At 43.6% G+C, this 24,034-nt stretch overlaps 1 long non-coding RNA gene across 1 annotated transcript; it reads left to right on the top strand.

The window, feature by feature from the left end:
- The first annotated feature begins 10,234 nt into the window (after positions 1-10,234).
- On the top strand, positions 10,235-23,455 carry LOC116680964 (uncharacterized). Its single transcript, XR_004329928.1, has 3 exons — positions 10,235-10,247; positions 18,035-18,045; positions 23,380-23,455. It is a non-coding gene; the product is annotated as an uncharacterized LOC116680964 (long non-coding RNA).
- The last annotated feature ends 579 nt before the right edge of the window (positions 23,456-24,034 follow it).

The raw sequence follows: 24,034 nt of genomic DNA, 5'->3' as shown, positions 1-24,034 counted from the left end.
ACTACTTACATTGAATTTTATTGGGTGTTTTATTTAATCTTATAGCATTTGAATTATTTTTTTAATGGTTTCAAAACAGTATCTAGACTAAACTTTGACATATACCCATCTGTGATCCAGTCAAAATAATTCATAATATCTACCTTTTTATCTAAAAAAAACTATGTATAATTTGATATAACTGAGGTTTGTTGACCATGAATTCCAAGAATAAGTGTAAAACCTATTATTAAACCAGCTCAGGATTTTAGAAAAGCGCACAAAAGCATGGAAAAAGTGAGAATTAAATCAGAAAAAGTGACAAAAACATTGGAAAAGCACAAAAAAAAGTTCATTTTCAATTATGACCTGGAAGGACAAGTTCATGGTTAACGGGAGGACAACATAAGGGTTAAGATGAACTTACTTTGCATCTCTAGCCACATCCTTCAAAATCCATTAAGCATCGTTGACTTGATCCAGCTGGGTCATTCTGTAGTGTTAGTTGGCGGTCACGTTGCTGTGAGACAGGTACGTTGCAACAAGGCCCTGCTCCGTGCTGGTCTTCGTAGCTTTGATGGTGGTCTCAAATGCCCGCCTGGCCATCTGGCTTGTGATCTTTGGGCAATTGTACCTGAAAGCAGAAAACATTTACACATTATTGATGTTAATGCCAAGCTTGCCTGTGTTTCTCAGGGATTTACAGTGAATTAAAAGTAATATCAGGTCAATATTGTTTACTAACATTATATTTACTTACTGGATTTGGACACGGCTGAGATCATTCGAAGCATTGTAAATGGGCCGCCCAGTAGAGGAAATGAAGAACTTGTCGCAGGTGTAGTCCTCTCCTGCAGGAGGGGTTTTAATCAGCTCCGAACTGACGGACTCAAAGAAAATTGAGAACCACTGTAATAAAATAGGAAGATGGTGTCATGTAAGGAGTTTGCACACATTTTACACAATTTGCATTAAAATAATTTAAGACGTTTAATCACCATTTCCTCCTCTTCAGACAGTCCAAAACAAGCAACTTGAGAAGCAGCCGTCTTGTGCTCCTGAATTCCAATCACTGCCTTTTGGCTACCAGGAGAGCCAACTTTCTTGCGGTTCAGCCACTCTTGGACCTGAAACAACAATGAAACAAAAGGGTTTAGCTTTTTAGTCAGAATTTAAGTGAAAAGACAATATAATCATTTGGCAATCCAAGGGAGAAATGTGACTTACTGTCATGTTTTCCACGACACCGGGACGCTGAAGGTGTACCAACACCAAAATTGCCTGGAGGTATGACACGAAGAGATGGTGGTCTACCTTCGTCAGTCGTTCATACTCCATTGTCTTTGCGACGATGGTGAGAAAGTCATTCTTTGTGACCCATCTGCATTGTATGCCTGAAGAAAGGAAGAAAGGTTAGCAAGATATAATGGTTATTTTAATGTAGATGTTTTTCTATGAAAATGACAAAAATAAAAATTTTAATTAAGCCACAAAATACCTCTTGGCAGTCACCTCTTTGCCAACTTTCCTTGACATCCCAGTCTGTAGGTGGCCAAGGAATGCAATGACAGCCACCGTAGATCTCTGGTTCTTCATGAACCTTTTTAAACTTTTTAGGTAATTTATCATAGTTTGTTTGCTTCGGCCTATATTTTTAAGCTTGTTAAAATACTCCCTGACCAGATCGAAATTTGTTACAATTGTAAAGTCAACATTATCTCGGTTCATAAAGCCCAAAAATCTTGCCACGTTGTCAACCTGGAAGGGAAAGAAAAATATGTCAGACATGCAATGATTTCAATGGTAAGCTCAAATTTAAATCAATTAAACCTCTCAAAAGTGTCATTATTGGTGTGTTACCTCCTGTTGACAGTTTGTCACAGCCAAGTCTTTTGTCAGGTAGTGTTCGAAACCCTTGATGTATTTTTGGTCAGTCGGACACTTGACGTACATCCCTTCCTCCTGCATTCGATTGCGGAGTTTGGATGTCCACTTAGCACCTTCGGGCCAGATGAGATACAGAATAAACATTATGGTTAGTTAATCAATGTAATATTTGCTTTGGAGCATGCCTGTATTGTAACTTGTATATCTATGTACACTGGTTGGTATAACTCATCCGACAAGTTATTGGATGGAACTGGTGATGCGGTAGCTGGAGCATCCAGGCATTCTGCCACAGGAACCGTCTGGCCTTCTGCAGAAGTAGATGGCTGAGGAGACAATGGCACGGTGGGAGGAACGGCTGATGAAGGGCCTGCAGGAGAATCTGTTACATCAGTAACAAAAATCCCTCTCTTCTTCATCTCTGCAACAAGGTCACGGTCTCGTCGTTCCCTGATGATCTTTTTGAGGTCGTCATCGTTCCACACTGAGGCCGTGATGAGAAGCTTATGAGCAGTCTTCTTGGCTTCAGCAACCACCTCAGCTACGCGCTCAGGAGTTCCATTCTTCAAACAGACTCTCCTAAGATGAACTGGCAAGCTCTGCTGAGGCCTGAAGCAGAACTTGCACACCAGAAAGTGTCTATTCCTAAAGAGAGAATAAAGAAAGTAGATTAGAAAAACAATCATTTAAAATGAGAGCCACCATTGAACACAAACAATAATTCATACTTACTCAGAAGAAGGTCAAATCAAGAGGGTTACAGATAGAGCAGCTAACACAATGTACACACAGAGTCTTCACAGTAAGGTAACTGTAAATGACTTGACTGAGGTTGTATTTAAGATGTGTCAGGCTTTAAGCAACACCCAGGGGGCAGGGTTAGGATTACAATAGACTTGATTACAGTATCCTATGAGAGAAACCCATAATGCATGCCTGCTAATGGACCACATTAGGTGAAGTGTTCATTAGCATGTCAATCTCTGAGAACAGTGAAACTGAACTCTGAATTTTAAAAGTTAACAGTGTATCAAATGAAACATAAGTTCAGGATTTATAACCCAGATAAGTGCATATTAAAAATAACCAAACTTAATTGAACATATTGACACTTTGTTTTCCCTTAAACTGGGAAAATGAACACGTGTGGAAGTTCTCTGATTAAGGGGAAACAGTGATACACACAAACTCAGCACAGTTTAGATAGATAGATAGATAGATAGATAGATAGATAGATAGATAGATAGATAGATAGATAGATAGATAGATGTTTATTGATCCCAAGAAAAATGGGAAATTCCGGTGTTAAAGCAGCAAAATCAGTCACAAAGCACAGAATATAAATATAAATGAAATACTAGGAAAAATATACATACATACAATACACATGAAATAATAATATGAATAAAGTAAAAAGAACAAATATTTGAATATGTAAAGGATGGGGAAACTAATGTGCAACTGCTTAAATAATATTTTAAAATGTATATTTATGTTTATTAGCACAGTTTATAATATTGCCCTCCAAGGCAATGCAGATTAATTTGTATGTGCTTCACAACACAACCAATGAGTTATTTAAAAGTAAAATTAATAAATAGTCTGCTTGGGTGAGCATTGATGTGAGGCATTACTTTTTAATTGCCTTAAATTTTTAATAAATCCCCTTTCAAAGTGCAACAGCACTACACTCTATTTTGTGTAAATCTATTAGACTTAGACTTAGACTTCTCTTTATTGATCCTTTTGGGATGACTCCCGCAAGGAAATTGAAAATTCCAGCAGCAGTTTTAGCAAGAAAAAAGAAATTAAAAAATAGATAAAAGAAAGACAGTATAAAGACAACAAAATAACAATAATGATAATAACAACAATAAGAACATTTGTCAAATAAACAAACAAAAGACCATAAATTATTATTAAAGTGTCAGTGTTGAGTCCAGTATTGAAGTGATGAAGTGATAAAGTGACTAGATGTGAATTTAAGTCCAGGTGTGCGTGTATGTATGTATGTATGTATGTGTACTGTGTGTATGTATGTGTACTGTGTATGTATGTATGTGTATGTATGTATGTATGTATGTATGTATTGTCCTCTGCCCTATTTCCTCCTCCCCCTAGTGAGGAGTTGTAGAGTCTGATGGCATGAGGGACAAAGGAGTCTTGAGTCTATTGGTCCGGCACTTGGGAAGGAGCAGCCTTCCACTGAACCGGCTCCTCTGTGTGCTGATGACGGGGTGCAGGGGGTGGCTGGCATTTTCAGTAATAGCCAGCAGTTTGTCCAATGTCCTCCTCTCTGCCACCGTCACCAGTGAGTCCAGCTTCATGCCGACCACAGAGCCGGCCCGCCTGATCAGTTTATCCAGCCTGTGGGTGTCCTTCTTTCTTTGACTTATGCTTCATTTTGCAAACCAACTCCTTTAAAGCATAGGGGTGAACCTACGAAACATGAGTTCCTGATGGAGGCCATCTTGTCGTCCTCCTGTCTGTCTCCTGCATGGCCCTGCTGATACAGAGAACTACTGTGTGGGTTTGGGCATTCATGTATAAGGAGGTAGACCATTTGTGAACACTTGCAATATATGAAGGACACTTGGGAAAAGTCAATCCCCTATTCAATTTTGGGTTGGGCTTCCCTACAACTGTCCTCCCCTTACCTAAAGACGGGACATTTTAAGTGTTTAATCCCAAGTGTCCATCCCCAACTATGGGTGTCTGGGAGAACAAAGAGTGTTTTTAAAGTCTAGTTTTTACTTCCACTGGTATCCTCTTCCTGTTTCCTCCACCTCCTCGTCCACGGTAGAGGACCCGGACTCCAGGTTTCCTCTGCTGTGGTGTCCTTCCGGCGGCGTTTTGAGGCGGTGGCTGAGGTGTAGGGGGTGGCTGAGGTAGTTGCTACCTCCGGGGTAGCAGAGACCTAATCAAAACGCTCACTGATGGCCCTGCATTGCGCTGTACTTGGATTTAGTGTATAAACTCGGTCTGATGTGCCGACATCATGGCACATGAAGGTTGCCATCTCCCTTCTGATGTCCTTGGTGTGGACGTTTTTTGGTCTGAAAGAGAAGAACAGAGCAAGACAAAATTATGTGTATAGCAGACTTTCTATGAAACACTGCAACGCAGAACGATGACTGAGGAAAACTCACATGTGCCGACACAGCAGTCCTCAGGTCGGTGAAGTTGGGCCCCCCCGGCAGGCCCATCTCCACCCATGCCGTCTACATGTAGTGGACCATGTTTTTGACAAGGCCCTTGCCTGCTGTTAAGAACACAAGGTTGTTGGGTGGAGCATGTTTCTCCCGGATGGCCAGCCACCTCTCTATCCAGGAGAACTCTTCCATGGTCAAGTAAATTTGGGCTGCCCCAAAATGTTTATTAGTTTTGTGTTCGTTTATCTGCAAATCACAGAAAACCTATCCAGGCTCTCGTCAGATGATTGTCAAATAAAATGCAGTGACTACAACTGTAATTCTGTCTAGACAGACTTGCACAAATCACCACCCCGTCATCCGCCTTTTCATTGACCGCCATGACCTCGGCCACCCTCATGTTGGAAAGCATCCCTGGCCGGGGGTCGTAGATGCTCCCTATGAAGGGACATAGCCGTAGAACCAGTAGCGGATCTAGGACAGTGGTCTGCTTCAAGTTCAGCTGAAAAAAGGACAAGAAAAGAGAGCAAAGTGTCAGCACCTTGGAGAGAGACCACACATGGCTGTGGTGAGAAGGATAACACTGACTCAGGATTCCAGGGATCCTCTTTCCTGTCCGGACACATTTTCAAGGTTTCCCTGGATACCACCCTCTCCATTTTGCTTCTTTTTACCTCCCTTTGGTGGGTGACTAACTGCCACTCAGGTAGACTGGTTTATGGCCCTGACCACCCCCACATTCTGGGTCACCCTTGTGTTTGGCGGAGGGGTTTCTCTTAGGTACCTCACAAACTGGTACACATTCCTGAGGTAGAAATTTGCCGTTGTGATGGTTTTTCTTTCCCTCAGGAGGTGTTCTGCCCATCTGTTGAAACCCATGTTGGGATTTAGTTGCTGCTCACATCAGGCTTTCATGCTCATATCATTATTCAAACAATTACAGGTTTCTACCATGCAGTCCCATGTACTTTGGATTTCTTAAATGTGATTTTTTTTATTTATTTTTTTGTGTGAAATAAGAACTCACACAAGTCACACATACTCTGATGCCCTTGATGTCAATTAAAAACCTCCAGGTGTAGAGATCCTTCTTCCCCTGGAACAGGTAGACGATGAAGGTCTACACCCGGTTGACCTTTGAAAGGGCATTTTCTAATTGCTTTGAGGTCGGGCCGGCCCCCTCGTGGTGCCGCCTGTACTCTGCCAGGTAGTTGTCTGTGAACGTACCAGGAACATTGTGAGTAACACTGACATGGAATTCAAGTACAACACACCCATATTTTAACTGTGATTTTACAAAAAAGTTACATATTCAAGTGTCAGTGTATATTACAGTGTTGAATGTTTGAGTGTTGTGTTTATGATTTTTCAAAGCCAATCAACGTCCAGTCCTTCCCTAGCAAAAGACTTCCTTTTCACCCCATAGTCAAATAGCAGTTCTTCATTTGCTTTTATGTCTATTGTTGCAAAGAACAGAATGACATTGCTGCTATTGTCTATGGCAAAATTCCTGGGCTTCAGGTTGGCCGTTTTGTTGAGTGGGTTATCAGCCTGCCGAAGGTCGTTCTGTGGGAATGACATTGGCAACGGTTGGCCGTTGCATCGATGCACTTGGCCACACCTTCTGCATCTTTGAAGAAGAACATGAAGCCCTTCTCTCCTCCTTTTGACTTCTTGTGGATGGCCTTACCCTCATCACTACGTTTCCATGTCAGTCACAAACAACTTAAATTTTCAGGAAAGGTCTAGATGTGATCACACCTTTCCCCTTGCCCTGAACGTCCATTTCCACAAGTCCAGTCCACTTCTGTATGAATGCCTTTCCCTCTGGCTGCATGTGACACTCTCCTGGGGCGTCCACTGAGAAAGGACATTCTTGACATCTGGACAGTTGGTGGTCCACTCCTGACTGGCCATCCAGGTCTCAAGTCTCCTCTCCGATGGTAGACGCCTGCAGAATGTTGCTGTGGAAAGAACAAATGAAATGTGTAAGCATTGTGAATAATTATATTAACAATAATAATCCATTACAGAGGGTATTGTTGGCATTGTTAACCTGTTTGGCTGGGTGAGGGGGAGACCTGGCAACAGTTGTCAGCACCCATCACATTATGCAAGAATTTCATCTTTACAGCTGAAGTTCTTGAATAATGGGCCATCTTGCTGATTAATGGCCTGCAGGTTGAAGCTGCATCTGCAGCAGTTGGCACCTGACTGCCATTGACTTGCAGAGGTCCTTGCTGGCCAACTGCTATCTGCTGCCACCTTTTCCGAAGAACACCGATCACATCACTTCAAGATCGAGGGCTACTAGAAAACTTTGAGATCCTGACCAAAGATGTTTCCTGTTTTACACATGGCTCAAAGACATATGTTTGACTACATTAAGCTCGCAATTAAACAACACTATAAACTGTAATGTGAAGTTACAAAGACAACTTTCAGTAAAAATAAATGTCTTTTTCCATTTCTAGTGTGTCCAACAGGCCCTTCATGCTGTGCACTTCCTGTGTGCATCAAGACCCAAGACATGCTGTCTGTTCATCTGCGCAGCGTTTGCATGAAAACGGAGTCAGCTGAAGCCATCCAGGCTGCCTTGGTTAAGGTGAAGAGGGACGCCCTTGAGCTTCTGCAGACTGGAAGAGTTTTTTATTACAATCTGCTCAGAAGTGGTTTATCTAATGACCACGATCCCACTTGGATGGTTAAGCTACTGCAGGACTGTCACATGCCAGTGGTTGGCCAAACGCGATGAATTATGGATATAAAGTGGATAAATCTTGGATATAACAGTATGGATTTAAAGCCCAAAGAGGCTGAAGTTCCAGGCTGGATAGAAAATCCCCTGTAAAGGCTAGAAAGAAAGGGAAAAGACCGCCGTAAAGCCGAAAACGTCAGGATTTAAACGAAACCGAAAGTGAGTAAATCGCTCGTATGGTTCAAAAATTATTAAACTATGAATCAGAGGTACTTTTTTACTCGTGGGAGAGTGTCTCGGACTCAGAGGGTTAACATTTGAGTTGTAGTGTATTTGTAACTACATGTAAATGCTTAAATACTTCCGCTCATTCCCCCAGATTCCTGACATACCACACATCCACAACCAACATGGTCCATGACAACCCAACCATGCACAATCTCTGGAAAAGCTTCCTTGACTTCATCAGTACCTTGCACAAATGCTGTTCCCGCAGTGTCAGCAAGGAAATTGTCAGTAAGAGGTAAGTTCAATTATATAACTGGAATACATAGCAGATCTGTGACCAGTGGGTCAATTAAGGTTATTAATAACTTGTTTGTCTTTTGTAATATGTCGTAGGTATGACGCTCTGATGGCTCCTAAGATTACACCAAAAGACTGCTTAGCCGTGCAAACAGCTGCCAAACCTTATTTGTTGAAGATTGTGGGAAAACTGTTTGATTACATATCTCACCTTGGAGATGACAGATGGTACTCTGGCTTCTACTACCTAGAGGCTGTGGTGATCCTAAGACACCTACAGCGACCGGGGGTAGAGAACATGACTGTTAGTGTTATTTTCAAAGTCACTGTTATATATTGACAGTGTTGCCTTGTCATTATATTAAGCTTACTAATCAATGTGATATCCTTGTTTTGTGCAGGTGACGGAGTTGCTCGACAGAGAGATCCGACTGGAGACACTATCGTTGCAGTCAAGGATCAGAGAACTGCAGCCCACCAAGTGGCAGGGTTTGCCCTTTCACAGGTAGAGGAGATGGTAAGTTACCAGCTCAGCAGTATCAGTTACTATGAAAACATGTTATTCAATGTTACACATTAATAATTATACCTATTTATTACTTTGTCAACAGTGTTTTTTTTTAGTACTTCACACGGGTGCGTCTAATTTTTACGTTTAAGGAAAGAAGAGGATGAGACAGAAGGCAGGTTTTTCATCTCGACCACACCAGGCAACTAGTGTTGAAGAAACAGGATCTATGTTTTTCTACACTGACAATGAAGGGAAAGCCATGGCCATCAATGCCCATTCTGATAGCTGCGACTGCTGTTGGAATTTAAAATTTTACATGTGCTCAAACATTGTGTGATTTGCATTTTACATTCAAGCTAAAAGGTAAAAGCATTATTTCAACATAAATAAAGACATGTTGGTCATGCATTAAGTTTGTTGTTATAAGTATATAGTTTGTTGCATTAAGGTGTTTTGCAATACTCTGTTCTATAATATAAGATGTTCTGGTACATTCCAGTAGAATCCAGCCTCTCCTAAATGTGTCAGAAGTAGAATTAATTGTTAGAGACCATCCTGAATCTGCTTCCAGTCCCTCTTTACAGCATCAGTTTCGCAAAACTTATGCAACGTTTTTGCAACAGGCCCAAACATTTCAAAAGCTTTACATTTTCTGCTGGCCATTTCTCCCGTGCTCCTACAGGAAAGACGAAGAATCTGGCCCTGTTTACTTCCGCTAAGCAAAAGCCCGGACAAAGAATTCGATATTTATTCACTTTCTCGGTACGCCATCTCTATAGATTCCTCTCCGAGTTCATATCAAACAGTTACGTCTAAAATGAACGCCTCTCCTGACTTGATAAAAACCAAGTCAGGGGCTAGGATCTTTCCTCCAGGAGCATCCCACGCTCAGCTTCCGTAACTAGCAAATCCCATATCTTATGGTGCATTTTGATCAGACTGTCTCGGACCATAGGGCAGACCCCGAGAATATGGAAACAGGTCTCAGGAGAACCCTGACAGTAACGACAGACGACAGTGAGGGCGATGGTCTCCCTCTCGCCTGAAACTCTCGGGTCAGAAACACATTTGGCTGTAGCGGGCGGCTGTGGCTCAGTGGTAGAGCGGTTGCCTGCCAGTCAGAAGGTTGGTGGTTCGATCCCCGCCCCTGCAGTCATTGGCAAGACACTGAACCCCGAGTTGCCCCCGGTGCTGTGCATCGGAGGGTGAATGTGTGTGAATGTTTCCTGTAGATGTAAAAGTGCTTTGAGCAGTTAAGACTGGAAAAGCGCTATATAAATACAGCACATTTACATTTATTTACATTTACATTCGCCCTTAGCTGGAGGGCAGCAACTAACTGACCACTCTTGCCAATCCTATACCTGTCATCCAGTAGCCAGCAGTTACTGATCCTATCACCCTCAAACAAACGCACACCCTTCCCTTGAGCCCCAAGGTCAGGGCACCTGTCGAACTCGACTTGACGCCAATAACACGGGATCAGACGTTTGCTGTCCGGCATCACAGTAGCTGGGTTCTTTTCCCTTGCATTCCCCCCCACCCCGGGGGGAACCAAACCCGACTTTGACACATGCTCACCCCAGAGGCCCAGGGGGGTCTAGATACGGCATTGCCGTCTTGGAACCTCCAGCGCGCAGCCATGCTCTCATAAACCGTGTCTTGTTGGTTGTCTTGTTGGCGATCTGAGCTATTGCAGCTTCCAAGGAACGAAACAATTTATACAGTCGCCGGGCCTGTATGGAGGGAACAACCCGAGCCAGCCTGACAGATGCCTAACCCACCATCCATTTGCCTGGAATAGAGCAAATCATTGGTTGTACACAAGGGCAGGTGCAGCTAGTTCTTAACTGCAATTTTAATGCTCTGTCCATTTCCGTTGAAGTCTTCGCTGACGCCATGCAGTGATCCGCCGCAAAGAAAACCCTCGGTAGAGCCTAGCAAATCAACAACACCCTCACTCTTGGGTTCAAGGGTGCTTTGCCAATTGCTAGGATCCAAGACTGGATCCTTGCGGACAGATCCAAAGACACAATCCCCGTCCACGAATTCACCTCGACCCCCAAGTACTTAACCTGGTTGTCGGGTCCGATCCAGCGGAGGGGCCTCCCCGCACAACCCCCCAGAGACCTCCCCTCCTTCTTTTTGATTAAGAATCTGCAACACTTACTAGGCTGAACCTTCAGCCCAGTCCGCTGACAGTAGGCCTCCAGGACGGCTATGTTGGTAGCCATACCTTCCCATGAGTCACTCAAATGGACCAATGCATCTGCAAAGGCTATTGCAGTAATGGCTTAATCACAAGTAGTGACGAAGCCTCGACCATCGCGTTCGAGTGTCTGGATCAGTGGGTCCAGGACAAGGTTGAAAAGCAAGGGAGACATTGAATTGCCCTGCTTCACACCTACCTTCATGGCCAGAAATGCAGTGTTCCCATCTGCACACTTAACCTGAGTTTGGACGTTTTCATAAGAGTCTCTGACCAACCCCAGCATATGTTGGTCCAACCCTTTCCATCTCAGGGCATTCAGGAGATACTCATGAGAGATGTTGTCAAAGGCCTTCGCAAAGTCGACAAATACCAACTTGAGGGAGCGCTTTTCTCTCTTGCTCAACCTCATGCAGGAACCATGCTGTTAGGTTAAAGAAAAGCTTGTGGGGGGGCTTATGGTTCCGTTGACACGGGGCAATAACGGGATAGTTAAGGACACACGCGAGACTTAAACCCCGGTCTCCTGGCTGAAAGTCCTGTGTTTGACCCATCCACCCCCCGACCAACCTCCCTGCGAGGAATTTCCCCTTACATACTACTCACAAAACCCCGTCTAGATGCTGCTCTCCCCGGTACGTTCTACACACGCCAAAGGACGTCTTATTCATTGCATCAGACGCGGAAAGCCACTGGCCAAACTTCCGTATTTTAGGCCTTTGCAGCGAGAACCCGTTGGCTGTAACATAAGACATTTTTCACTAAAAGGCTATACATTGAGAGTAAGTCCATTTAGAATTTTAAAATGTAGCAGTTTACATTTTAAGTACATCTAAGACAGGTTATGAACATCCTTTCAACAACATAACAACTATAGTTAAATAAACCAGAATGACATTGAATATGCATTTCATTTTACCTACTAAAACCATGTGACCATGTCTTTCTCTAGTTTTTGTTGTTCCAGGGAAAATAAATCCATGTCAGTACAGGGCAATAGAGAGCAAAAGGTCTGTATTCAGAGTACAAAGGCGTAGATTTACAGTAACAGATTTTTGCACGTTTCTGAGGATCTCTCTGAAAACTTGAAAGAAGCATGTAAATAGCCTCTAAAGGCCTGTGAAAATAAAGTGTAGTCGGCTGAAATGTCCTCACTTTTGCAAAATGGTCCTTATTTAAAGAAAGTTTATACCGCATGGTTGTCCTCCATAAAGATGGCTGTACACAGAAACACATCCCTCTCCTTTCTCTGTTTGAGATGCTTATTCTGCTGTAAAACAAAAAAAGAATGACTCATTATTACGCATTTTTTCAACTGTCAAAATTCTTTTAATAAGTCTTTGTCATGAGGGTCCACCAAGATTTTTTTGGGGCATTTTTAGCCTTTATTTTGACAGACAAGAAAGGGGAGAGAGAGGGGGGAATGACATGGAGTCAAACCCATGTCCACCGCGTCAGAGTAAACCTCCTTATATGGTTGCCCGCTCTACCAACTGAGCTATCCGGGCGCTTGGGCCCACCAAGTTTAAAACGCAAATTTTGGTGCAGATGGGACTTGTGCTCGAGGAGTCACAAAAACTACATAGCGATTTTGGGAATTAATTATAAAAATTAAAAAGTGCCATTGAATGGCCAATTGACGCCAAATTTGGCAGAGCCTCAATGGCCCATGCAGAACAACTGTGCTGAGTTTTATGTAAAATATATACAATATGTTAACTGTTGTCAAGATTGGTCTTCCATGTGTAGACCACCAACTACAGTCATGCATGAATACCTGCAGCTGTGTTTAACCCTGAAAACACACGGCTCAGTTCAGCGTTTACTTGCAGCTCTGCTACAGCAGCAGATAACGTTTAACGTTACCTGGCGGACACATCGTCTCTAAACAGGCTGCTCAGTGAAGTCCTGCTCAGTTCAACAGATGTTAGAGTCCAGCAGCTGCTCACTCTGTTATAAGACACACACAGAGCAGATCTTTGCAGATGTTACCGCTCGGTGTTTGGCTAGATCCAAGACTTTGGCCTTAATTTGACATAATCAAATGTAAGAATTTTTCAATACTTTTAAGACCCTAGGGTGCAATTACCTTTAAATCTTCCAGGGATTCTTGAAGTCATTAAGGTCAGTTTTGGAGGGATGTTGGACTGTTTCCCCCGTTTTTCTGCTTTTGTGCCCCGTTCTGGGTTCATCCCTATGATGCAGAAAAACTAGTCCATGCATTTGTTACTTCTAGGTTGGATTACTGCAATTCTTTATCAGGCTGCTCGGAAAAGTCCATAAGGACTCTTCAGCTGATCCAGAATGCTGCGGCACGTGTTCTGACGGGAACCAGAAAAGAGATCACGTTTCTCCTGTTTTAGCTTTTCTGCATTGGCTTCCTGTAAAATTTAGAATAGAATTTAAAATCCTTCTTCTCACCTACAAAGCTCTTCATGGTCAGGCTCCATCTTATTTTAAAGAGCTCATAGTACCTTACAACCCTGCGAGAGAACTACGCTCCCAGAATGCAGGGTTACTGGTGGTTCCTAGAGTCTCTAAAAGTAGAACGGAGCCAGAGCGTTCAGCTATCAGGCTCCTCTCCTGTGGAACCAGGTTCCAGTTTGGATCCGGGAGGCAGACACCGTCTCCACATTTAAGAGTAGGCTTAAGACTTTCCTTTTTGATAAAGCTTATAGTTAGGGCATAGAATCGAATATTGTTAGGGAGTAGTAGTTAGTTACATAGTTTTCAGATTTATCTATCATATAATCAAGAATATAATAAAACTAAAGGGAGACTTGGCATACAGCCCGATCCGGTTGGGGAGAGTTCTAGCCCGACCGGGCTGGAGCTCTCTTTACCTTGTCTCTCTTGGTTTTGCTGTAATAATAGTTTTAGACAGCTGGGGACTTATTTTGATACACTGAGCTCCTCTCTCCTATCTTTCCATCTTTTCATCAGTGTTGCCAAGTCCGCTTATTATAAGCGACTTTGGGCTTGTTTTTTTGTAAAGTTGCTTACAAATATTGGTAGTCGCGGGTTGCGGTTTTTTAGGGCTTGTGTAGTTGCTTATATGGGCTTGTTCCCAGCTTGTTCTTGCCGGTTCGCTTCCTTTCCCCATAAACACTATAGACAGCAGCGTTATTTCCCACCCACTTCCTGCTTCTAATTGGCTATAACCCAGATGGAAACGAGTACCAGCCAATCAGAGGCAGAGCAGGGCAGTCTGTTATTTTCTGGTTAGGAAAATGCGCGAGTAGCGACTAATGGTGAGTGGACTGTAGGAGAGTTTTTGTAGGAATAAATGCTCGGGATAAAGTGGGTGAAATACGGGAAGAAGTATAACAAAGACTGGGAGAAAGAAGGAAAAGAATGGATCCAACCCGTCGTTAGGAACAATTTAAAATCACTGGGAAAAAGTGTCTATATTTCAAATCCCATCAGTTTTCTAATGTTAAATAATGTTTAAAGGTGATTTAACTCCATCCTGTGGTCATTGTCCTAAAGCTCAGGGGGGGAAATAAATAAACTGTAGTCTACCGTATGTACAGTTTACCAATCTGTCCACATGGATTGTAAAACCGTGCATTTTTTCTTTTCCAGGATCTTAGGGGGGCTCCGTAGAAAAATTCGCTTTTTGGGCTTGTTTTCACAGGCCTGGTTGCGTATTTGTCTCGCAAGATCTGGCAACACTGCTTTTCATTTATGTGCATCCATGTCCCAGAAATGCTTGTTACTAACCTAGCTCTGGGGAGTCATTCCCCGGAGTCCTTATGTTCTTTTTTCCCCAGCATGTTCCCTTGGATCAGAGAGGCTCCAAAATCAGGGTAGCAGCTGTCGCCATGGTCCCGCTACACGTTCTGTGATGCCATGTTCAACTGCTACACTGCAGTGCCCTGCTACGTCCTGCTACGTCCTGCTGTGCCTTGTAATGCTGCACAGCGTCCTGCTATGTCTTGAGATAACTCTTGTTATGAATTGATACTATAAATGGCAAACATTTCACAATTGACATTGCAAAAATAAATAATACTATAAAATGGAAAGAGAATATGGTGAAAACTTACCTGTGGATGAACTCCAGAGTCAGGGCTGCTCCCTTTGGATACTTTATATTCAGCACATAATACAGCCTGAACATGTAGCTCACGGCAACTAGTGGACAGCTGATGATGTTAACTGGGCCTTCATCCACTGACATCTTCCATCTTCATTCATCTGCAAAACATAAATAACGACATACATCTTTCAATTAAATAAACAAATACACAACACCTCCCAATATTTTTAGAGTAGACATGCATGTCCTTACCCATAAGTATGATGCACGGGGTGCTTGGCAGCTCTGCTAAGGCATCCTGTGAGAGAGGTGAAGAGAAAAATAAGGTAAAAATAAGGTTTTTAATCTCCAAATCCCAAAGAGCTCATAAAAAGCACACACTGTGATGCCGTTGAACACCAGCTCGCGTTAGCTAGCTAAGGTTAATATTAGCTAACGTTATTAGCATTAACCATTGACAATTAACAACTAAACGCTACCAAAAGACAATATAGCATTTCAAAACTAATACTGCTAAGAAAACAGTCACCTTGTTAATATTTTCCTTAAAATGACTTACCGTTGAAAGGCAGGTCAGATTTGTACCGCTTTGTACGATGGAAAATGGCCGCCAGAATGATTTGGCAAAGATGAAGTTCCAATAATGCAATTTGAAGTGTAAATTAACAGAAATATACCTGTGAATCACATACTACGGACAATTTCTGTTAAAATATACAGTCAAACTACAGATATTTCTTAAAGTGCAGAACTGATCCATTGATGCCTACACTTCTATTCAGTCTACCAATCAGAGTGCAGTGGTCAACAGTATCAAATGCTGCACTGAGATCTATTAGGACCAGGACAGAACATTTTCCCCTATCAGCAGCCATCAAAATCTCATTTGAGAGGAGAAGAGTAGTCTCAGCTGAATGTTTTTTACGAAAGCCAGACTGATACTTATCAAAGACATTATGAGAAACCAACACATTATTTAGCTGGTTCGCAACAACCTTTTCTAAACTTTTCAAAATAAAAGGCAATTTAGACATAGGCCTGTAGTTTCTAAACAAAGTTGCATCTAAGTTGCTCTTTTTCAAAATAGGCTGAACAAGAGCATGCAAATAGCAAGGGACCCGGCCCAGCTGAAGAGAGAAATTTAAAATTGAAACCAAACATGGGCCAAGAAGATGTATGGTTTTTAAAAGCAAAGATGTGGGAACAATATCAGCAGGGCTTTGGGAGGGTTTCATCAAGCCCACAAGCTTGACGATGTTGTTCAGGGAGATGGGGCAGAAGGAGTCCAGTACTGAAGGTCTCTGAGTAGCTATTTGTGAGTTTGCTAATGGTCCAGCGCCCCCCCCGGACAACTCTAACCTTGTCCACAAAATGAGAAAACATTTGAAAACACAGGGACAATACATACAGCCGGGAAAACAATGTTATTAATAGTTTCAAACAGAGCTTCAGGATTGTTTTTATAGGTAGATATCAGATTAGTAAAATAAGAGGCTCTAGCATCCTTGATCACTTCATTCAGGTCTACTAAGAGCTCTTTTAAGATGGAGGCGATGGGCTTGGAGCTGAGTCGCTTTCCATAAACGCTCAGTTCTCCCACAGACACGCCTCACGCTGCAAATGGCGTCATTCATCCACGGGGATGAATTAACAGAGGGAATTTCTGGCCAATCACGACAGCTGGTCAGTCTGATGTCATGCTGCCTGTGTTAGGGTTTTATCCTGCTGTCTCCTCCCTTCCCCTTGTCCCTGTCAGTCTTGTTTGTTTGTGTGGGCGTGTTTAGCAGGCTCATCTCCGCTGGCAGTGCTTCACACCTGCGGCTCATCACCAGCTGCAGCTCACCGCACCTGTGGCTCATCAATCATCACTCTCCCTGTTATATGCTCTGGTTCTGCTTCCACTCTACGCCAGTTCGTCAGCTAACTACCCTTGGTATTATGCTTAGGCCTCTTGATAGTTTGCCAAATACTTTTTATGTGTTTCTAACTATCTGTTCTCGCCTCGCCATAGTGTTTGCCTGCCTGCCTGTCTGTCCGCGCTGACCGCTCCTCTATATACAATCACCTGAGCTCCGTCAAGCCTGGAGATCTCCTACACTTTGACCTACACCTGCTTTCTCAATAAACCTGCCTGAACTCCTTACTCCTGTGTGTCTGCTCCTGAATCCTCCTGTGCATCATAACAGTTACATCTATGTACATTGTTACATCTGTTTTCATAAAAAATATGTCAGGCACCAGCACGGTACCTTTGCAAGTGTTAAAATGGGGTTTGCTTAACACGGACCAACCCCTAGCGGTTGCCTCAAGTTTGAGGAACTCAAAGATTTTATTGTGGTTCTTCATCCTCAACTTGCGTAGTTTAGGGCAACTACTTAAAATGTGTTGTTGTTTCACTTTTCCCAAGACATAGTCTACAAGCACGGCCTGCTGCACATAAATGGGAGCCACCCATACGGTGTGTCTGAACATGTAGGTTATTAGTCCTAAGTCTTTGGCCGAGCAACAACTCGGAGCCACGAAGTGACCCAGCATCCATCTTAATCAACCAGCAATTGCTGACTGTGATTCCAAAATAGTCGGACACCGACGCCCTGAACTTTTTGGTTAGACCATTTCTCCCACTCCCGCTTCCTCAAGTCACCGTTACAGGGGAGTGCCGCATCTCCTGCGAACATTTTACCGGCTGTCCCCTCAGAAAGAGCAGCTTGTTTGAGAGTACCTTAAGTTTTCTCTCTGGCATTACAATCTTAGTCATAAGGACAGTAGAAGGATCATCAGAGCTAAGTACTTTGGCAACTCTCCGCAGCTGTGGGAGTGGGACTAGGGGGGCCAGCTTAGGAACGTCCAGACCGCCGTCCCTAGTCGTGGAATAAAGGAGACCGTCTGATGTGCAGGAGGCCAGATGGCACCATTTTTTGACCCTGGAACGGAAGATGCAATCGCATTTTTCCAGTAGGGCACGGCCAGCATAGCCCAAATCGGCCGTATAGAGTAATTTGGGTAAGCCATAGCATTTAAGCATGACCAGCTTCTGAACTGGTTTCAGGGGGGCTGCGCACAGTTCATTTAGCAGGACAACAAGATCGTCTCTTACAGGGGGCAAGCAGACCCCTTTCAGTGGGCTAATCTGCAGACCCAAGTAGGCCTCAGTGTTCTTGGGACTAATGAGTGTGATTTCATTACCATTTAGCCTCCACGGAGGGCAATCATTGATTGCTAGCCTCCTTTTATCAAAGCTTAACATAAAGCCGTGACATTTCTGGACGTTAACAGACAAGCCAGAACAATGGCAAAATTCCTCCAAGACCTTAATATTCTTTGTCATTTTGGACTAAGAGTCACTAAGCAGTAGCAGGTCGGCAGCAAAAGCAAGGGACGTGAGCGTAGATCCACTTACTGAGAAGCCCTGTCCTCTATCTATCCAGCAGCGGGTCAATGGCCAAGTTAAAGAGTAGTGGAGATAGTGGGTCACCCTGCTTGACACCATTCTTGATTGCAATCTTTCTGGAAAGCCCAGCCAATAGCTTCAGTCTTGTAAACGCCCCTTCATGTGAGTTCCTGACTATGTTACATATTTAGGGGCTGACTCGTCTCGCACTCGGCGTAGCGAAGATGTGTTTGTGTGCCACCGAGTTGAAGGCTTTGGCGAAATCAATAAATACCACAGCTCGTGATTTGGCGTGCCTCTTGCTCCAAGTTATAGAGCCACCAAGGATAGTCAAATTTTCTGCGCAACCGGGAGCCGAGATAAAGCCCTTCTGTCTTTCATTAATAGGACAGGCCAGGGGCAATATTTTAGCCACGAGATTGGAAAGCAACTGGAGGAGCAGAGGGCCTATACCAGGGGTGTCAAACTCATTTTAGTTCAGGGGCCGCACACAGCCTAATTTGATGCCAAGTGGGCCGGACCATTAAAATCATAGCACAGCTCATCATAGCTATAAAAAACAATAAATCCATGTGTTTCCCATTGTTTTAGTGGAAAGAAGTAAATGCTAATGCTATTTCGTTAGCAATTATGTAGCTGGCTTTTACCGTAAGGTGACCAGATTTCTCAGACAAAATCCGGGGACATTTTCAGCCCAGAAGCGTATATATCTCCAAAACACATCATTTTTTAAATTTTTGTAAAACTTAAAACGGGGACACTAGACCTAGAGCTGAGTATCGGATACAAGATAAACTATTGAGGAAATATTTTCCTTTGACATTGATGCATATTAAATGAGATCGCTGCAGTCGGCAGAAGCAAGCTACAATGGAAGTTAATGGGATAATTGTCCAGCTTATATTTATGTTCATAAAAGTGCTTGTTTTGCTTCTGACAGACTCAGATTAATATTCTAAGTGTCTGATAACATTATGGGAAGGATTTCTAAGGAGGTCGACCTTTCTGTTAAAGATTAAGATCCTTTTTTTAAACATAAAAGTCTGCGAAATTGCGTTTGCTAAACCCACCAGACTCCATGTAAATAATCAGTCATTTTAACATCGTAAAACACGGCTTTCTAAAACCACTCCTTGAGACCTGAGCAGCGCTGCTCGATTGGCTCCGTTTGGTCAGCTCTCATTCCAATTTTGGGTCTGTCAGTCACAGTGAAAACCGGGGACAGGTCCAGGGACAGATCCAGCCGGGGACGTCTGGTCACCCTCTTTTACCGCTGCTTCACTGACCTCTCGGCTCTGAGTGAAAACGGACTGCTGTTTCTTCCGACCCACCAGCAACTCATCTATCTGTTCTTGTCTCAGTTGTCCTTGCAGGCTGTCGTATTTTTCACCATGCTGAGTCTCATAGTGGCGCCGAATATTATATTTCTTAAACACCGACAGGTGAATGGGAAACCTGTGTTAACACAGGTTTCCCATTCACCTCTGTAAATAAATAGGAATCTGCCCATTTTTATTGGAAAACTCTACACTCAATATCCACTTTTCTCCTTTTGACAAAGACATTTTGGCTAATGAGAGTGTTAAGGTGAGTACAAAAGTTAGTAGATGTGTCGTGGTAATCACTGAACATTAGCTGTGTCTGTCTCAGCATTGTATTTTCTTCTTCTTTCATCTGCTCCATGTCTAAAACAGTGCAGTACAATTTAGGAATAGCAGTTTATTAAAAAAATTCTAGCTCATGTCTCATTGCAATTTTTAACTTTCAGATTTATTCTGCGGGCCGAATAAAACCCCTTGGCGGGCCGGTTCAACCCTGGCCTATAGTGATAGGACTCAAGGTCAAGGTCAAAGTTTATTTCTATAGCACATTTACAAACAGTCACTACCGTCCCAAAGTGCTGTACAATTATAGCTAACAACATAGGAAAAAAAGCATAACAAATACCCAAAAAAACAAACAGAACATGCCAAAAACAAAACAAAAACAGACAACAGATAAAAAAGCTTTGCTCAATTCAATAACAATAACAAAATGTCACAGCTCAGCTTCTGTTAAAAGCCAGAGCAAAAAGATGAGTTTTTAAAAGTGATTTAAAACTCTCAATAGAGGAAGTACTCAAGTAGTCAACAGTGGCAAGTTTGCCCGGATCAGACCCTTTGGGAATGAGCGTGGTGAGGCTCACTTTCAGACAACGGGGGACCTTTCCGTTGAGGAGACACATATTGAGGAGGCCCGGAATTTTTAAGCCAGAGGTATCCCACTTGAGCAGAGTGCCCTTCAGGACCGGGGACCGACCCCGGCTTCATCCTCCGCAGAGCTACCAGTACATCAAGTGTCAATATGGAGCCGTCCAACCCGCCCTGTTCAGCGGGAGGGAAATAGTCAAATCCGGTTAAAGAGGTAAAGCTGGACTCAGATTCCCATACACCGGCAAATCTGGACAGTAACTCGGAGGCATCAACTTCACACTGAGTGGATAATGTACCTCGGGGAAGACCCAGGACTAGGTGGAGGGATTATATCTCCAACCTGAACTGGGAACGCCTCGGTTCCAGTCTGAGCTGGTTAATATAGCTCGGGTAAGGGTAGTATGGGGTCCCCTGCTGGAGCTGCTCCCCCCTTGACCCGATGCCGGATAAGCGGATGAAGAGGGATGGATGGATATTTAGGTCTCTGTTTTAGCTACAGAGTGAGACATCTTCTGCTGCTCCGCTGCCAAACAATGTTCTAATGTTAGCTGCTGCCGCTACAGCTAGCTAGCAGCTAACCAATTCAATTCAATTTTATTTATAGTATCAAATCACAACCAGAGTTATCTCAAGACACTTTACAGATAGAGCAGGTCTAGACCACACTCCAGAATCCACAAGGACCCAACAGTTCCAGTAGTTTCCTCCAGAGCAAGCAACAGTGGCGAGGTCAGACCCAGGCTCTTTGGAGGCGGTGTCTGACGACCGGTTGGGATTAGAATGAAGAGTTTGTTTGTAGTAGTTCTTTGTAGCATAGTAGGGCACTGTGGGCGTTACAAGGCGTAGCAGGATGTAACATGGCATCGCAGGACATGTAGCGGGACCATGGACAGCTGCTACCCTGATTTTTGGCGCCTCCCTGATCCGAGGAAACATGCTGGGGGGAAAAGAACATAAGGACTCCGGGGAATGACTCCCCGGAGCTAGGTTAGTAACAAGCATTTCTGGGACATGGATGCACACAAATGGAAAGATAGAAAGATAGATGAGAGAGGAGCTCAGTGTGTCAAAGGAAGTCCCCCAGCAGTCTAAAAGAGAGAGAGAGAGAGAGAGAGAGAGAGAGAGAGAGAGAAGAGAGAGAGAGAGAGACATGACCATCCCACAGTCTAGCGGAGGTGGCTATGAGAGAGAGAGAGAGAAACATGACCATCCCACTGTCTAGCGGAGGTGGCTATGAGAGAGAGAGAGAGAGAGAGAGACACATGACCATCCCACTGTCTAGCGGAGGTGGCTATGAGAGAGAGAGAGACATGACCATCCCATTGTCTAGCGGAGGTGGCTATGAGAGAGAGAGAATTCAATTTATTATATAGTGCTTAATCACAACAACAGTTATCTCTTTGCCTATAGCGGCGTAACTAATGGCTCAGGACTATCCTGAGCCAGCCCTAACTATAAGCTTTATCAAAGAGAAAAGTCTTAAGCCTACTCTTAAATGTGGAGACGGTGTCTGCCTCCCGAACCCAAACTGGAACCTGGTTCCACAGGAGAGGAGCCTGATACCTGAACGCTCTGGCTCCCGTTCTACTTTTAGAGACTCTAGGAACCACCAGTAACCCTGCATTCTGGGAGCGCAGCGCTCTTGTAGCCACCAGCCATGTGACCATAGGTTGTGACCTAGGTCCCTGGTGCGGACTGAATCTGGTCCGTTTGCAGAGCTGGCGTTTCCCACACTAGCTATAAGCTGGGAATCAGACCAATCTGCCAAGCTCGTGTTTTATTTCTATTTTCCTTTGCAGATAGTGATATGTTGTGATGCACCGATGCCAAGCAGGCTTACTAGTTGATTTTAGTCCTAGTTTGTGAGATAATGAAACTTTCTTTAAATATAACATGCAAGTAAATAGAGACGGAAATAAGATAAGAGAAGAAAACCTTTGTTTGTCCCACAGTGGGGAAATAGCGGTTTGTAACAGCAAAGATAAGAGCAAAGACATATACTTGTACAGAGAAAGGTAAGTGTACAAGATATGGCAAACTGTATTATACAATAAATTAAAAAAATAATGGGATGCCTATAAAGCAAGAGTCCCCTGAAAACAAAGTAAAACATATGAATTTAGGCTATTGAACTATAATAAATGATGCATATGTTTATATGTTTATATTATATATACAATTTTTTATTTTTTGTCTCCAGCTGTACCACCTAGTATTATACAGTCTCTGCCCTGAGCTAGCTGCAACCGCCTAAATACATATCTTCACTTAATCCACTTCTAGGGACTCTTATATAAGGTGTAGAAAAAATGAATTATGACTGACCTCCATTAACATTTTCACAAAAAAATAAGACTTAGCAAAGTCAGGAAAGTACTTGCTGATCATTAAGGTTGGTGGATCACTCTCAGATAACCTTGTCCACCACCAATAAGCCAAATACTTTAGGATTGGAAATGACTTAAGTCACAAAGAAAGTTTGAGATGTTTTATTATCTTGACACACGTAAGGTTTGTCAACCGGGGCGGAATTTTCTCAGTGCGCCCCCTCACGTTAAAGGCGTCAAGGGTTTGCGGCAATGTTGGCAACCCACCCAACCCGTCTTGAAACATGGACCAAGGAGTCTAACGTGCGCGCGAGTCAGAGGGTCGATGAACCCTGTGATGAATTGAAAGGGAGGGCCGGTGTGCGCCGGCTGAGGTGGGATCCCGGCCCCTTGGGGGCAAATGCCGTTCGGAAGGGTGGGGCGATGGCCTACATTGCCCCGGCCGATCGAAAGGGAGTCAGGTTAGCGATGTGATTTCTGCCCAGTGCTTTGAATGTCAAAGTGAAGAAATTCAATGAAGCGCGGGTAAACAGTGGGAGTAACTATGATTGAACAGTCAGTTGGATCCTACCTCCTCGCGGTGTCCGTGGTAACGTCCTCCGGGACGGCTAAGTGGATCCGTAAAACCCTAGGATGTCTAGTAGGCCGGTTGACCTTCAGGACCGGATCGTGTTCTCACGGTCCCTGCTACAGCAAGCCCGGATGGACTGACGTAAGTGACATAGTAGTTGTAGGGAGTCTGCTGGTGACCGGCCGGAACTCATTAGTCAGTGGTGAACGGCTTAGGCACATTAGCCACTGATGAGGAGTCTCGACACATTAGCCAAGCAGGATATGCTCCCTATTACGAACGGCCCAGTCAGGACTGCCCGGGGAGTCTGTGAAAGTCCTGCTGCTGAGAAGTTGATGATTTGGCTAAGACGTCTTAGGGTCTGTTTTTTTAATATTAATAATAATAGTACATATTACATGGATTGGTGGCATAGCTTTTGATTAATTTTCTGGATAGTTCTTGCCACAGTAGCCAACGGTGATCAAGTTATTGCTTTGACAAGACTTGAATTTAGCCCATTTCACTGCAGTTCTTACTGAACTTTGTCTAGTAGGATTTAGTGGGAGCG

This window comes from Etheostoma spectabile, unplaced genomic scaffold (assembly GCF_008692095.1).
Source record: "Etheostoma spectabile isolate EspeVRDwgs_2016 unplaced genomic scaffold, UIUC_Espe_1.0 scaffold00018524, whole genome shotgun sequence".
Classification (NCBI taxonomy): domain Eukaryota; kingdom Metazoa; phylum Chordata; class Actinopteri; order Perciformes; family Percidae; genus Etheostoma; species Etheostoma spectabile.
This window is presented reverse-complemented; position numbering and strand designations above follow the sequence as displayed.